Source organism: Bidens hawaiensis, unplaced genomic scaffold (genome assembly GCF_021521415.1).
Source record: "Bidens hawaiensis isolate Kalapana, Puna unplaced genomic scaffold, B.hawaiensis_p1.1 tig00001179_1, whole genome shotgun sequence".
In the NCBI taxonomy this organism is placed as follows: domain Eukaryota; kingdom Viridiplantae; phylum Streptophyta; class Magnoliopsida; order Asterales; family Asteraceae; genus Bidens; species Bidens hawaiensis.
This window is the reverse complement of record NW_027491068.1, coordinates 2,058,462-2,074,551: the sequence shown is the minus strand read 5'-3', so window position 1 is coordinate 2,074,551 and position 16,090 is coordinate 2,058,462. Positions and strand designations below refer to the sequence as shown.

General features: G+C 37.8%; 1 long non-coding RNA gene across 1 annotated transcript in view; it reads left to right on the top strand.

The window, feature by feature from the left end:
* Positions 1–4,548: 4,548 nt before the first annotated feature.
* Positions 4,549–16,090, top strand: part of LOC143562588 (uncharacterized) — a 30,763-nt gene continuing 19,221 nt past the window's right edge. Inside the window, exon 1 of the long non-coding RNA XR_013140512.1 lies at positions 4,549–4,719. This is a non-coding gene — a long non-coding RNA (uncharacterized LOC143562588). The remainder of the gene's footprint in view (positions 4,720–16,090) is intronic.

The window sequence follows — 16,090 nt, the reverse complement described above, 5'->3', positions numbered from 1 at the left end:
CACGGTTTGTTGAGTCAACGTTGGTTGCTACTGCGGGGTTGTCTTTTTCGATACCACCCGCGGTCACTATTCAGTCTACATCGGATATACCATCTAGTTTGGGAATTCCTCCACCGCATGCTCAAGATATTTCTCATATGCGTTTTAATTTTGATGCTACTTTGTCTGATTCTGAATGGATAGCGGCTCTTGAACGGGTAGTTGCTGAACAGTCAAGAATCAATCTAATCCAGACTCAAGCTATCCAGCGACTTGTGGCAGAAATCAGATCCAATCGTCCCTCCTTGTTGAACACGGTAAACTATTTGATGCTCTAAAACAGTTCTTAGCATCTCAGGGGGAGACGAGCTGCAAGGGTGATGAGTTGAGAACCAAAAAGAGGCAAGACAGAGACGATGATTCCAATGCATCGGAAGGTGCAGGTGGTGAGTTGCCAAGAACTGAACAAACTCTTGGGACTTTCACATCTCAGGGGGAGTCTGCTGGTACATCAGGTGGAACAGGTGGTGAAAAGGTGGTGGTTGTTGATGATGAGGAAGTGTTGGAACAGGATGATGAGTTAGTCGATGATGTGTTAACGATTAATGAGATTGAAAATATTGATGAACAAATTGACATTGATAGTGAGTTAGAAGAAGGTGAGATTATTGATGATGGTGTAGAGCATGATATTCCAAATGTTGAAAAGGTGAACTTGAATCAAGATGCAAATGTGTCAGATGAGTCTCAGTGGGAAGAACAGCCGAGATGGAAAGAAGGCTGTGCTCATTGGTTCGTCAAGACAAAGAAGCCTGCGGTACCGATAATGTTTAAGAAGAATTACAGTATCAAGGGCTACGCTGAGTCGAAGAAAGGTATCATTTGCTGGCTATATGATGAGCAGTTAAAGTTGTTTGTGATTAAGTGTTATGATGGGATTCAGTACTTTAAGAAGGCATTGAGATCACTGAACACTTTGCCTGAGTGTGAGGTGAAAGATTTAGCTCATTTTAGGTTATTTAATCGAAGCGATGACAATTTTGCAAGATGGGTTGGAAGGATTGTGTGGAAAGAGAGTGTTAAGGAGAAAAAGTTTGAGTTATTGAAGCCTCAGAAAGGAAAACTGGTTGAATATAAAAAAAGAGGAATGAGGGCTGATGGCAAGCCTTGGATGGTGATGAAGTACAAGTCGATTCGGTGTTTAAAAGAGGTGCCGATGAAGATGATGCCCAAAGACGTGTTAAAGAATCTCAAGTGTTGGTATGTTGACTGCCAGACCGCTGAAGCTGTTATGGAGGATGAGGATGAACAGGAGATTCTGAGAGTGTATGATCCCATGCACTTGGTTAATTTGTCTCAGGCTGATTTGCAGGTACTGATGATAAGAAGATATTTTACATTCTTGCGTGGAAGGATGAAGCCAAGAAGTACCAGAGGCTGGTCTCTGTCTGTGTAAGGCAGGACATTCATGCTTGAAGACGGATGGCACGTGATTTTTGAGATTACAAGACACGAGAATGAAGATAGAGATATGAAGCTACTGCCAAGGGGGAGTCTGTTGGTGCATGATGTCAGTAGTTTAGTATCTTGTGTTTTGTCTGTGTCTGTAATCGTTTAGTCTTGTTTGTTTCGTGTCGAATACTGTTGAGTTTGTATGTTCGCTGATTTGCTTGACCGAACTTTGGGAGTAGCGAAGTTAGACAACTTCGCCTAGTATGTCAGGCGAAGTTGTCGATGTATATATAAACCTCAACTTCGGGTTTTATAAAAAAAGTAAGAAGGGTTTTTGTTGAACGTGTTGTTGGTGATCTTGTGCATCACGTGTTGGCAATAGTAATACATCAAGTTTTTAAGTATTATCTCGTGTGTTTACGTACTTATTTAACGTATTGCTTATCTTACACTCGTATCGTATTACGTGGGGATTCCGCACCCTTGTGTTACGAGATACTCCTGTGTAGATCCGGCTGGGAACCTACAACTGTTAAACATGTATATTTGTTAAACAATTGTGTAACTAATTAAGTTGGTATTTTAGTTAACTAATGCACTTGCTAAGTTAGGCTCGCTTGTTTAGTTAAACGGATATATCGGGGCTACTTTGTTCAACAAAGGTATGTTTTTCTTCCATTAATTATGTATATTCGTCTTTCTTTAATGTATTTATATGTCTTTTACCCTCCAACTAACTCGTCTATAAAACTTAACGAAGTCGACAGGGTCAGTTAGTTTGGTTTATAATGATGGGATAGATTTAGTTAATTAAGGTATAAGCTTAATATACTCATGGGCTTGGTTAGATGTTCAAACAATAATAACATCTTGGTCCAATTGGGTTGACCTAGATCCAATCGAATCGAATTCGGACTAATCGAATCGAATTAGGCTAATCGGATTGGGCTAATCGAATTGGCTAATTGAATTGGGCTAATCGAATTAGGCTAGTCGAATTGCCTATCATCTAATCGAATGGCCCATCATCTAATCGAATCTAATACCCGTCAATCTAATCGAATGGCCCAAGCCCAACCAATCGAATATGGCCCATCATCTAATCGAATCGAATACCCATCTAATCTAATCGAATGCCCCAAGCCCAACCAATCAAATATCTATCTGCTGGCCCAACTACTTCCAACTTGTTTTCTGCAAAAACTTATACGTGATTCTGCTCCCTGCAGTATTCGAACTAACGCGCCCTAGCTCACACCCAAACGCCTTAACGATTCCACTATAGCATCTGGATGGTATACTTTTTATCTGATTTGTTTATATTCGGTAGCTGCTGCTTTCTTTCTTTTCTTTCGTTTTATTTTCTTTTGCTACGTCGCCGCTGCCTATTTTATTAATAATAATAATAATAATAATATTATTATTATTATCCATGTTACTCTTATTATTATTATATCATCAACATCTAACTCGTTTTTGGTATAACGTTTAAACCTTTATCGATTTCAAAATCCGGTTTAGCTAGATCTAGAATACTAAACGACCTGAACTTAACTAATGAGTTGAATGAATCTGACCCATAAAGTTCACATTTTAACGTCAAGTTTATATTTTTATTAACCCTTAGACCCCGATCTAAGTATCTACCAATTTTCACAGAAAACCAATATCAAAATAACGATCTTTAGGATAACACGTACCTTAAACGAACTGAATTTTAGGCTTAACTTTTGTCCGAGCTAAGCTTTGATGATCTCTTGCTATTGTAGTGATAATAAATGAGCTTGATCTTTCTTGATAAGATCCGAAACCTCTAATAGATTTGGGAGTGTGTATTTTGAGTGTGTGTTGGTAAATATGAAAACTGGCTCGGGTTCAGGGGTTTAAGGGGTATATATATACTCCTTAAGTATGGACCTTAGGCCCATTAGTAAACTAGTCCATTATTTATTTTAAGCCCAACACTATTAAAACCTTCCATACTTTATAATATTTTATTATTTATTTAATGATAATTAAGTAAGCGTAAATAAATAACAATACTTCTTTATTCATTATTTAAGAAACGTTGGATGTTACACTTAATACTTCGTGAATCAAACCTTCAAGCTCGTTCAACAAATCTAAGTTATCGACTCTAATTGCTTCTAATTGTTACAAATGAAAGGCATTTGCCTTTATATGTTTAATCTCTTTAGTTTTGTATACATTATAATATACATGGTATTACTTGTTATATGCTTTATCGTTGGTAATACTTGTGTGAAGGTTTAACCTTGAATATATTAATACAAAATGTTTTATCAAAAGTTGTCTTTGGGTCGGTTTGATTGATAAAGGCTATGATGATAACATATCTGAGCCTATTTGTAATTCTAATTTTTAACAACCATTCATGAACCAACCTTTGGTACATCAATTTTGATATTCTTTTAAATAAAGCCTAAAGTTTCATCTTATTGGCTAATTATTTAACCTTGATATTTAGGAAATGGATCGAGTTGATCGTTTGGTTATGCGGCAACCGAAAGTGGGGAGGCCACGTAAGAATTTCTTCTTCACATGAACTGACAAGGTGAGGTTTAGATTGTCAATGATGGCGGGAGACACTTTGGTAATGACAATGACATTTGGTGATATCTTGGTCATCAAACATGTGTTCTCAAAAACAAAAAAAATTGTGTAAGCCACGTGAACCCGTTTGTTTGTTTATTTTTTTTGTTTTATTGTTTTCACATATTAAGATGAGTTCGTTTTCTACTATAGACAAAAATTAATCAAGGATATAATGTGTTGCTGTGTTTCCCAATTTTTTTGTGTGTTTGTGTAAACTTCCCAGGTAATTTCTTTATTTGAACTTTTTATAATACACATGATTTGTTTTAGATTGAAAACATATTATATATGATAATTAATTATAAGTTGCTGCGAGCTGTATTAAAATTTAATTACTAGAAAGCAATCTCAGTTTTTGTTTTTTGTAATTACGTTTCTAACTCGAACTGCATATGTTATGCAGGTTCACCACAACCAAAAAAGATTCATGCACCAACAGTTGCAATTAATCCAACTATTGGAGACACAATTAGCCAGCCAAGTTTAGGTACACCTAAAATTAGCCTATATACTTGGGACTTTCAGCAATCATTTCAGTTATAAAAAAACCATAACACCTTATTTATCATTTCGTCAATATCAGACTCCAAAAACTACCAAGAACAACTTTGATAGCCGCCGATGGCAATCTCAATTGCAAAATTTCTCACTAAGAATGCCCACGAAAGCTCGGTAATAGCGAAACTTCTTTACTATATTAGTATATTTTTATACCTCACATTAACAATTAATTTCTATATAGAACTGTTAGTGCACAGTTTTGGTCGTCTCGAGTCTTTGCAATCGATTGTAATTTATTATTATTGTAATGTAAGGGTGTTTTGGTAATTACTAGCCCATTCTTTAAGTTATGCATGTTCATTCATTAAGCCTGTTTAACGAATGAGAGTTTAAGTTATGATACGTGTCCAAATGTTAAAAATGTTTAACGAATGGACCTTAATCGTTATTGTTAGGTACCCATTCGTCATGGAATGTTGACGAATGGGGTATATCGAATGAGTCATTCGCTATACCATTATGTTACTTATTGTAATGAAGACGAATGAAGGCCATTCGCGACAACATATATAACGAATGACATTCGTCTTCTATATAAAGGTTGTTCATGCCTTTATAAAGGTTGTTCATGCCAAATTGTTTACCCGAACACTTTTTTCAATAATGTATTACATAAATATATCATATAACTAGATCGAATTGATTAATCATTATGAATTGATAAATTAGTTAATTAAAGCTCAATAGGCTGTTTCTACAAGTGGTATCAGAGCACCGGAGGGTAAATTATGTATGTTTTAAAGTAATTTGTGATGAATTGATTGAGAATTTACTGATTATTTGGTGAATTTTGGTTCCGAGTTCGATTTTAATGATTTTAGTTGAATTAATGTGTTGAGATGTTATTTAGAGGCTGATTTGGTTAAATTCGGATTCGGACGTGAGTGTGTGTTCTTCGTAATTATTTAATTGAGGTATTGTAAGACGTATTGATGGATTTGGATTGGATGTATATGGTTTAGAAACATAGGTTTCTCGTTTTTGGTGATAATTGGATTTCGGACGAGTTTTATCTGGAATTGAGTGTTCGGATTAGTGTGGGTTTGTTAGCGGGATTGATACGAACATTTTAAGTGGTTATTTGTGTGTTTTGAATAAGATTTTAGTGTATAATCCATGAATTTGTTATTGTTTGAATCACGGTTTGGATCTGGAAAATTACCAGATCTGGAAAACCATTGTTGAAGGTTTGAAGATTTGAACATTCATAAGACTCATTCGATATGATGATTTTATTCATTCGTTATACTTTTGATCGTCATTCGCTATCATGGTGTAACTGAATTGTGCCACGCGTCAAAATTGTTACAAAAGAATAACAACCTCATTCGCTAGTGTAGCTGATTCGTTATCAATCATTCATGATCGAAACACATTCGTCATCACTCATTCGTCAACCGATTTGTTAAAAGATTTGTCACTGATACCCATTCATGCCAAGTTCATTCGTTACCTAAACATCATACCATCCGTTACTACATTTGGAATTCATTCGTCAAGCTATTCGGGTGTTGATTCATTCGTTATCACCATTCATTCAGGCTGACTGTTATTCTTTATCTCATTCGTTACGTTAATCATGACTTCATTCGTTACACTTATACCTTCATGATATTGTTCATCTTTTGACTCACTACTGTTCAAAATTTGTTACAAACTTTCCATTTGTTACCACCACTCGTTATAAACATTTACCTTTTAAATCTTTTAGTTTCAAACTTGAACACTTTTTCACCTTAAACTTGTATTTTAATCTACTTTTGAGATGACTGGTTTCTACGCACTGGCATCTCATAACGTGTGGATGCAAAAAATGTTGCATCTCGATGCTGAGATCAGATCACATTCAAAATGTCCTCGTTTAATGAAGTTTAGTGATTTTGCAAAATAGGAACCACGATTCAGAGCGTATCTAGGGTCTGTACACCTAGATTATTCAAGATGTCTTGACGATGTTTATACGGTTCCCATGGTTTGTAGTGAAACAAATGGTTTTACTCCAATGGCTTTTGCTCAATATTCTCAAGAAGAAAAGAGAGCTTTAGAGATTGAAGCAAAGGCATATTCCACATTGACGATGGCTTTACCCGACAATGTTTTCCAGCAAGTGGGAAGTATTTTTAAATTTGTGCATATTTGTTTCAGCACCTTAAAATGAGAAGTATGGGAAATACTGAGGGGAGTAAGAAGTTGATGCTATAGTTTTAGTTTTGAAATTTTAACTTATTAAAAGGAGAGATTGTTGAAGAGATGCTTACAAGGTTCAGTCATCTTATCGCTGAGATGAATAAGCTGAAGATGGAACCTAGTGAAGTTGATAAAATTGATACTATGAAAAATGCTCTTCCAAGTTCTTACTCAACGTTTCTTATGGTACTTAAAGAAATAATTTCTTTAAGAATGAGGATCTTACTAAAATGAAATTCATGCAGAAAATTGAAGATAGAGAGTATGATTTAAAATGCCAAAAGTCATCAAAAGAAACTCAAGACCCGACTTTATATGGAGGTTGCTTACCTTTGAGCAGTTCTGCAGCTCCAAGTAATGCATTTCTTACTCAAACTTCACAAGAAGGATCATTTTCTAATGTATTTACTACACCACCGAATGTAAACATGAAAGAGGCTTAACAGAATTTTGCTTTTCTTTGTGCATTCATGAATCTTATGAAAACTTGGTGGGTAGCAAAACTGCTACAAGTTAATTGACTAATGAAGACTATGATCAGATTGATCCTGACGATCTTGAGTTAATGGACCTCAAATGGAACATGGCTATGATTGTATGAAAAGTGAAGAAGTTTATGCAACAAGATGGTAAAGATTTACTATCGTTAAATAAGCAGGCTGGCTTTGACAAACTAAAGGTCAAATGTTATAATTGCCAAGAGTTTGGCATTTTGCTAAGGAATGTGATAAGCCAAAGAAGTTTAGGTAAGACTTTTATTGAAGTGAAAGATAAACCTTCTGGGGGAGATTTTTCAAAGGCTACGAGATCACAAGCTCTACTCACAGTTGAAGGGATTGATTGGAATCAAAGACTGTTGAGCAATGGCAATCAAGCTAATCTTACAATGTTTGATCAAGTAAAAAATTTTCAAGATGCTAGTGGAGTGGGATTGACTTCTGAAAGTGAATTTGAAACTGAATCAGATTCAAAAGTTTCTTGCAACATGAAACCAACTACTTTTTTAAGGGAAAATTCGAAGAGGTTAGTTCTTCATCTGTTTTTATTAAATCATTAGAAAATTTATCTTGTTCTAATTGTGAACATTTAAATTAAAAATTAACTCAATTAATGCTCAAAATGATTCACTACTGAAAGAACTTGCTTCGATCAAGTATACATATAGACAATCATTAGAGTCACAAAATAAGTCTAAGGATAAAATTGAGGGATTGTCTGTAAGTAATCATGACATGAAAGCAGAACTTTCAGTGAAAATGATCATTAATGAAAAACAATTCCAAGAAATTCTCAAACAAAGAACTAAGATGACCAATCTTAAAAATGAGGTTCTAGAGTTGAAAAGCAAACTAGACAATGTTTTGGATAATAATATGCTAAGGATAATGTATCCAAATTCTTTTAGTGAGGATTAGTTCTATGGTGATGAAAACAAGTATGTATCGATTGCAAACACAAACACACGGATTTTTTACGGGTAAAAGCCCTTGATCTGGTTCGGATCACCGACACAAAAACCCCGGGTGATGACAACTGTCTATCACCACTTTATTAATATAAAAAATGAGGATACAAGGTTTGGAGAATATGATCAGTGTTACAACGAAAGCTATGTGTGTGTGTGTGTGTATGCTGCTGAATTCGTAGTGAGCAGAGTGTGTTGTTGTGTCTTTTCCTAACTGATCATAGTCTCTATTTATACTTCAAAGATGATAACTCTATGGAGTTATGAATAATAAAGACTATTAACTAATAATCCCTAAAAATCCGCCATTGCCTTCAATATAATCGTAACTGCCACTTTGACCACGTGCTCCATCACTCAGGCTGCGAAATAGGGGGTAGACCAGGTCTTGGAGCCGTTACACTTGATAAATATCAGCCTTCATATAAGAAACAACCATTAACAACACCAAATACTGAGGATCCATGATCCTGACATAGCTCTAGAACTCTTCAGAAGGATAATTGATCCAGACACGTCAATATCTTCTTGACTGCAAGTTACTGGATAGACTGAGTCTTCTAAGCGTTATACCTGCTAAATATAAGACTACACATGATAACAACCGTTAATTAGTAATAAGTACTGAGGATCCTTGATCCTGATACGATCTGGAATACATGCTATGGATAACTGATCCAGACATATGTCAGGATAACGTATCCACAGAGTTAAATTTCTGTGCACTAACAATTGCCCCCAAAATGGCGGTTGTGATAAGATCACAACAGTCATTTTGGCTTTGAATTCAAACTTCATGCATAAACAGAAGATATTTGACAAGAAAGATATAATTATCGTATATCTATAGAGTTTTCTTGGGAACTTCCCTTTCGGCTATATATCCAACTCCTCTTATTCTCCCTACACATCATGAACAGCTAGTAACACATGTTTAACCCGGATGGATGGTCCATCTTTCGTATGGTGAAATCCGGTTAAGGATTTTTGGTAATTGCAAGTAAGTTTAATCAATAGTATCTTTTAACTATCTGTTGATTGTCTGTTATTTTGAAAGTTTGTCTGATATAGATTTAGACTTGTTGAAAGTTTTGAGAAATATTCTGTAGTAAAAAGTTTTTAGGATATAATATCCTTGCAAAAATAAACCAGGATTTTAAATCCTTATATCTATAAAGATATAAACTGAGATCAAATAAGTGTAAACCGATAAACAGAAATCTTACCGTAAAGTCTAGTTAGACCTAAGTTACCATAAGTATTGATCCTTTTGCAATCCTTATAAAACTGAATTAAAGGATTTTGAATCCATAAGTATTGATCCTTCGGTGATCCTCAGAATCTAATTTATGATACCTGATGCAAATAACTTATGATATTATCTGGGATTAAACCCAATAAACCTGGGACAAGCCCATAAAATAAATTGGGGACAAGCCCGTGCAACTAGGGACAAGCCCGTGTAATCTGAGGAAAAGCCCGTGAACTGGGGACAAGCCCAAACAGGTGTTAAACTGGGGACAAGCACAAAAACTGGGGACATGCCCAAACTGGGGACTGGCCCAAGGATACAGATGTCAACTGGGGACTCGCCCAAACCGGGATTTAGCCCAAACGTGAGTGACGTGAAAACGCCAAAACCTTAGCTAACATGAAAATGTTAGAAACCTTTGTCTTAAGATAACATGAAAACGTTATAAACCGGTGGTATGGTACATCTACCATAAATCGTAAGATCCTCCATATAGCCGAAGACAACAAAATTGTCAGCCACTAAGCGTGTACTGGTCCCGCTGCCCCGGACTATACGTTGGATAGCGTGCGCTCCAGGCCAAGGAACTCTAACTTATAAGAAAGGTGAAAACCTTTAAACCTTGGAGGGTATGACCATCGGGGGTCATACCCAATCGTGGGCTAGGCCAAGGAAAATAGCGATGTACCTTAAGCGTGAGGGAGAGGTGGCCAACCTTTTAGACATTGAACCTCTTATTGAAACCTGCATCGTTACTTAAAAACTTGGAAAAGACAAACGTCAAAAATATATTATCCTTAAATTAATAAGAATCTGAAAAGGATAAGTGATCAGATAGATGTTACCGATTTTAGGATCCTAGATCATTTAAGGATACTCAATCCTCTTAGGATACTTGATCCTGATAAAAAAAAGTACTTCTTGAGGTGGATAGCATTCCATGCTCTTGGTAACCTGTTGCCTTCCATAGTGAGCAAATGATATGCCCCATTTCCTGCCTCTGACTCGATCTGATAAGGACCTTCCCATTTGGGTGCTAACTTTCCATCCGCCGGGTTGGTAGTATTTTGGAAGGCTTTCCTCAAAACTAAATCTCCTTCTTGAAATCTTCTGATCCTTATATTCTTGTTGTATGCCCCAGCTACCCTTTGTTGTTAAGCTGCCATTCTGATCTTGGCCAGGTCTCTGAGTTCTTTAACACTATCCAAGTCTTCAAGAAGGAATTCTTCGTTGGCTTCAGGATCATGGATGCTCGTTCTTGCTGTAGGAACCACCATCTCTTTTGGGATTTCTGCTTCTGATCCAAATACCAACGAAAAGGGTGTTTGGCCTGTTGCATTCTTCGGTGTTGTCCTGTCGGCCCAAAGAACATACGGTAGTTCCTCGGCCCACTTTCCCTTCTTGGATCCTAGCTTCTTCTTTAAATTTTTGATGATGATTTTGTAGCTAGACTCCGCTTGACCATTAGCTTGAGGATGCACTGGTGTTGAAGTAATCATCTTTATGCCCCAGCTGTCACAAAAGTTAGTTGTTCTTTTCTCTATAAATTGGGAACCATTATCACATATAATCTCAGAAGGAATACCAAATCTAGTTATAATATTACTTTTAATAAAAATATAACTTCCCTTTCTCGGACTTGTACGAATGCTTCTGCTTCAATCCATTTAGAGAAGTAGTCCGTCATGGCAAGCATAAAGACCTTTCCACCTGGTGCCTTTGGTAGCTTACCAATAATGTCCATTCCCCATTTCATGAAAGGCCATGAAGAGGATATATGATACATAGGTCCTGCTGGCTGGTGAAGGATGTTTGCATGTCTTTGACAAGCATCACATTTCTTTGAATATTCCTACGCGTCTCTCTTCATTGTTGGCCAGAAGTATCATGTTATTAGAATCCTAGAAAACAGGGCTCTTCCTTCGTGAAAATCTTTGAGCACCTCTTGGATTTCAGGATCCTCGATGCACCTCAAGTATGGACCTGCAAGAGATTTCCTGTATAGCATATCATCTAATAAAATATATTGTGATACCTTGAGTTTGAAGGATTTGGGATTCTCAGTGGTTGGAATCTCTCATGTTTGAATGTACTTCTTGATCTGGAGGATCCATGATTCTTGACTGTTCGAGGATAATGGATCCCAAAGTACAATTTCTTTGTCATTCATTATCTCCCCCACTTCTTGTTCTCCTATTGCTGGTGAGAGAACATGAATAATTGGAATCTTTGTGTCTTCTGGAATTTTTAAGAGATGAGGCTAAATTTGCCAAAGCATCTGCCCTGGCATTTTCTTCCCTTGGTACCTGTATTATACTAAACAACTCGAAGGATTTTGCCAATTCCTTCACAATTTCTAAATATTTGACCATATTCTCACCTTTCACAGTATAAGAACCGTTAAAGTGGTTAGCTATTAACAACGAATCTATATATATTTGAAGATACCTGATCCTCATGCTTTTGCCTAATTGCAAACCTGCGATTAGAGCTTCATATTCTGCCTCATTGTTGGTGGCTTGGAATGCACATGCAATGGACTGGGGTATTATGTCCCCCTGTGGCGATTTTAGTAGTATGCCCAAAAATGTTCCTCTTACATTGGACACTCCATATGTGAAGAGGATCCAAGGATCCTTGGTTTCTTCAAGTTGTTGGACCTCTAGATCAGCTTCATTTTGCAAGTTACTACTGAAATCAGCCACAAAGTCTGCAAGCGCTTGTGATTTAATGGCTGTTCTAGGCTCATACTGAATATCATATGCACTTAGCTTCACAACCCACTTGGCCATCCTACCTGACATTTCTGGTTTTCTAAGCACATTCTTAACAGGATAGTTAGTTCTCAAAATAATAGTATGTGTTTCAAAGTAGTGTCTCAACTTGGTTGAGGCCATAACTAAAGCAAGAATTAATTTTTCAAGGTGAGAATACCTGACCTCTGCGTCCAAAATACTTTTACTTACATAATAAACGGGATGTTGTTCACCTTCGTGATCCTTCACAAGGACGACACTTACTACATTTCCTGAGACAGCCAGGTATAGATATATGGATTCTCCATCCACAGGCTTCATCAGAGCTGGTGTTGAGAATAAGTAATCCTTTAAGTCTTTGAGTGCAGCCTCATGCTTCTCCGTCCACTCAAACTTCTTATTCTTTCTCAGAATGTCATAGAAGTCTTTGCACTTCTCGGAGGATCTTGAGATGAACCTGTTGAGAGCAGTTATTCTTCCCGTGAGCCTTTGGACATCCTTGGCATTTGTAGGAGACTTCAAATAGAGGATGGCTTCAATATGCTCGGGGCTTGCTTCAATTCCTCTTTTAGTCACCATATATCCCAGAAATTTTCCAGCCTTAACACCAAAGTGGCATTTTGACGGATTCAATATCATGTTATATTGGTCAAGGATATTGAATGCTTCTTCGAGGTCTCTGAGATGATCCTTAGCTTTCTTTGATTTTACCACCATGTCATCTATGTAGACTTTCATGGTTTTGCCTAACTGATTCTTGAACATCATATTCACCAGTCTTTGATATGTTTCCCCTGCATTTCTTAGTCCGAACGGCATAGCGATATAACAATATATGCCTGTTGGAGCCATGAATGCTGTATCCTCTTGATCAGATGGTTCCATCTGAATTTGTTGAAATCCAGAGGAAGCATCCATAAAGGTAAGCATTTCATGTCCTGTCGTTGCATCCACCATGGAATCTATATGTGGTAACGGGAAAGGATCCTTGGGGCATGCCTTGTTTAAATCAGTAAATCGACACACACCCTCCACTTTCCATTCTTTTTAGAAACAACAACCACATTAGCTAACCATCGAGGATACTTAACCTCTCTGATCATATCGGCCTTAAGAAGTTTATCAATTTCTTCTTGTATGATCGCATTCCTCTCAGGAGCGAATTTCCTTCGCTTCTGATGGACGGGTTTAATAGAATGATCAAGACCCAATTTATGAGTAATTACCTCCTTAGAAATACATGTCATGTCTGAATGTCTGAAGGCAAACGTGGATTTTCGTCGCTTTTGGGAAGGATATTATATCCTCCTCGATCTCGTCAGGGATACAGGATCTTCAGGATATAAAGATACTTCTTTTAGGTCCTGCTCTCAAGCTTCCAGTACATTCCTAGGATTTTGCTGTAATTGCTATGCTATCGTCTCTTTAGCTGTCGGCTTAATGGATGAAGAATAATAATTCTTGGCCTCCACTTGGTCACCATCTATCCTTACTACTCCCCAAGGAGTTGGTAGTTTGATGCACTAATGGTAAGTAGAGGCAATAGCCTTCATTCCATGTATCCAAGGCTTGCCAAGAATAACGTTGCAACAAGAAAGATTGTCAATAACACAAAACTTTTGGTAGGAATTTAACCCTTCAATGTATATTGTAAGTTTAATCTCCCCCAATGTTTTATTGGTTTCACCACTGAAATCCACTAGTACCGACGTTCTCAGGATGATTTCCGAGTCTGGGATGTTCATTTTTTGCAGTACATCGTGTTGGATGATGTTGACCGAGCTTCCACCATCGACTAGGATCCTGCGCACATAATGATTAGAAATAAATAAAGTTACAATCAAACCGTCGTGGTGAGGATCCTGTATGCTTGTCTTATCCTCTTCATCAAGAAGATTCTTTTGTCAGTCGTCAAAGTAGTGGATATGACTGGTCGTTCCCCGTTCTCCATCTTGGTTTCTTTAGCCAGTCTCTTAGCTGCGGAGAAGGAAGTACCACATATATCCGAGCCACCGGAGATGAAGTTGATTACTTGTGCATCTGGTGGAGGCGGAGTTTCTTTTTGTGGGATATCCTCAGGATCCTGGATCCTCGACTTTTTTCTTCCCAATAGTTCTTTGAAATGGCCTTTGCTTAGGAGGTATCCAGTTTCCATCCTTAAACCAATACAATCATCTGGCCAAAGTCTTCATGGAATGCACACCACTTGGACTTGTTTTTGAAGGATGTTTTTTTCTCAATTTTCCAAGGCAACCTTGCTTTCTCTCCAAGATCCTTCATGGCACAAATCAAACCATGAGTATCAACAGAGAAGCAATATTCAGAAATACTTGGGTAGTCATCATCATCATCTCCTTCTTCAACTGCCCAGACGTTTTGGTTGTTGAACTTAGAGTAAGGCTTCGAGTTATTGTTCCTGAATGAGGATCCTTGTTTCTGGTTAGGAGATTCATGCTTCGTTTGGGCCCCTAATTGTTCTTGGATCCTCTTGTCATCCTCCATCCGTATGAATCTTAGTGCCCTGTTTCTTACTTCATCTAAAGTCCTGCAAGGAGTCATCACAAGATCGTCATAAAATGGGAGCCCCTTTGAAGTCCCATCTTGAATGCTTCAACAGCCGTAGCCATATCAAGATTAGGTATTTCTAGGGCTTCCCTGCCAAACCTTGTAAAAAATCCCTTAAGGATTCATCATAAGGTTGGACAACTTTATATAAATCACTAGTTAACTTCTCAAATTTCCTACTACAAGAAAACTGGCTGTTGAACAACTTAACTAAATGTGAAAAAGATGTAACAGAATAAGGAGGAAGACTTAGCAGCCATTTAAGTGCAGATCCTGTTAGTGTGGATCCGAAACCCTTGCATAGACAAGCTTCCTTGAGTCTTTCAGGAATTGGATTGATCTCTATCCTTTCCCTTTACTGAGCCACGTGTTCTTCCGGATCAATGGTCCCATCATACACCTTCATGTTGGGGGTTTGAAAGCGTTTCGGGGTCTCCGCATCGCATATCGGTGGAGCAAATCTGGACAGCTTGTGGCTCCCTTCTGGTATTTCAGGAATTGGACGGACCACTCTTGGCACGCTGGATATTATATCCTTAAGCTTCTGAAGTTCCCTAGCCATAGCCTGATTGATACATGTATCCTGCATAGAGCCAAGGTTAGTGTCTGAGGATATGTGATTATAGGCGTTACCTCTTGGTTGGTTGAACGTTGGCATCCCATAAGTGTAGTTAAGATAAGAGGCATCTGCTACAGTAGCAGGTCCACCAGAGGTAATGGTCTGCATGGGGATGATGTCCCCTTCATGGACCTCAGAAGAACCTTGATGGTGAATTCCTGAGGATCCTTGATTCTGCCAGAAGGATCCTTGAGGTTGGGAGCTGAAGGATCCTTGAGGATACAACCTAGAGGATCCTGGTTGAAGGGTGGATGATCCTTGTTGAAGGAACGAAGATCCTTGAGTTTGTTGACCCACGGACCCTTGTTGAAGGATAAATGATCCCGGCTGAACAAACGAGGATCCTTGAGTTTGTTGACCCATGGACCCCTGTTGAAGGATAGATGATCCTGGCTGAAAGAACGAGGATCCTTGAGTTTGTTAACCCACAGACCCTGGTTGAAGGATGGATGATCCTTGCTGAAGGATCGAGGATCCTTGAGTATGTTGAGCCACGGATCCTGGAGTAGTGAAATCCAACACCCTAAGCATCAAGGGAGTCTGATCCTCAGCTGGCCTCTTTCTTTTCTTGAGATCTTCAGTTTCATGTAGGATCCTCTGGTTGGTTTTGTTCTGCTGCTCCATGTATGCCTTAACCT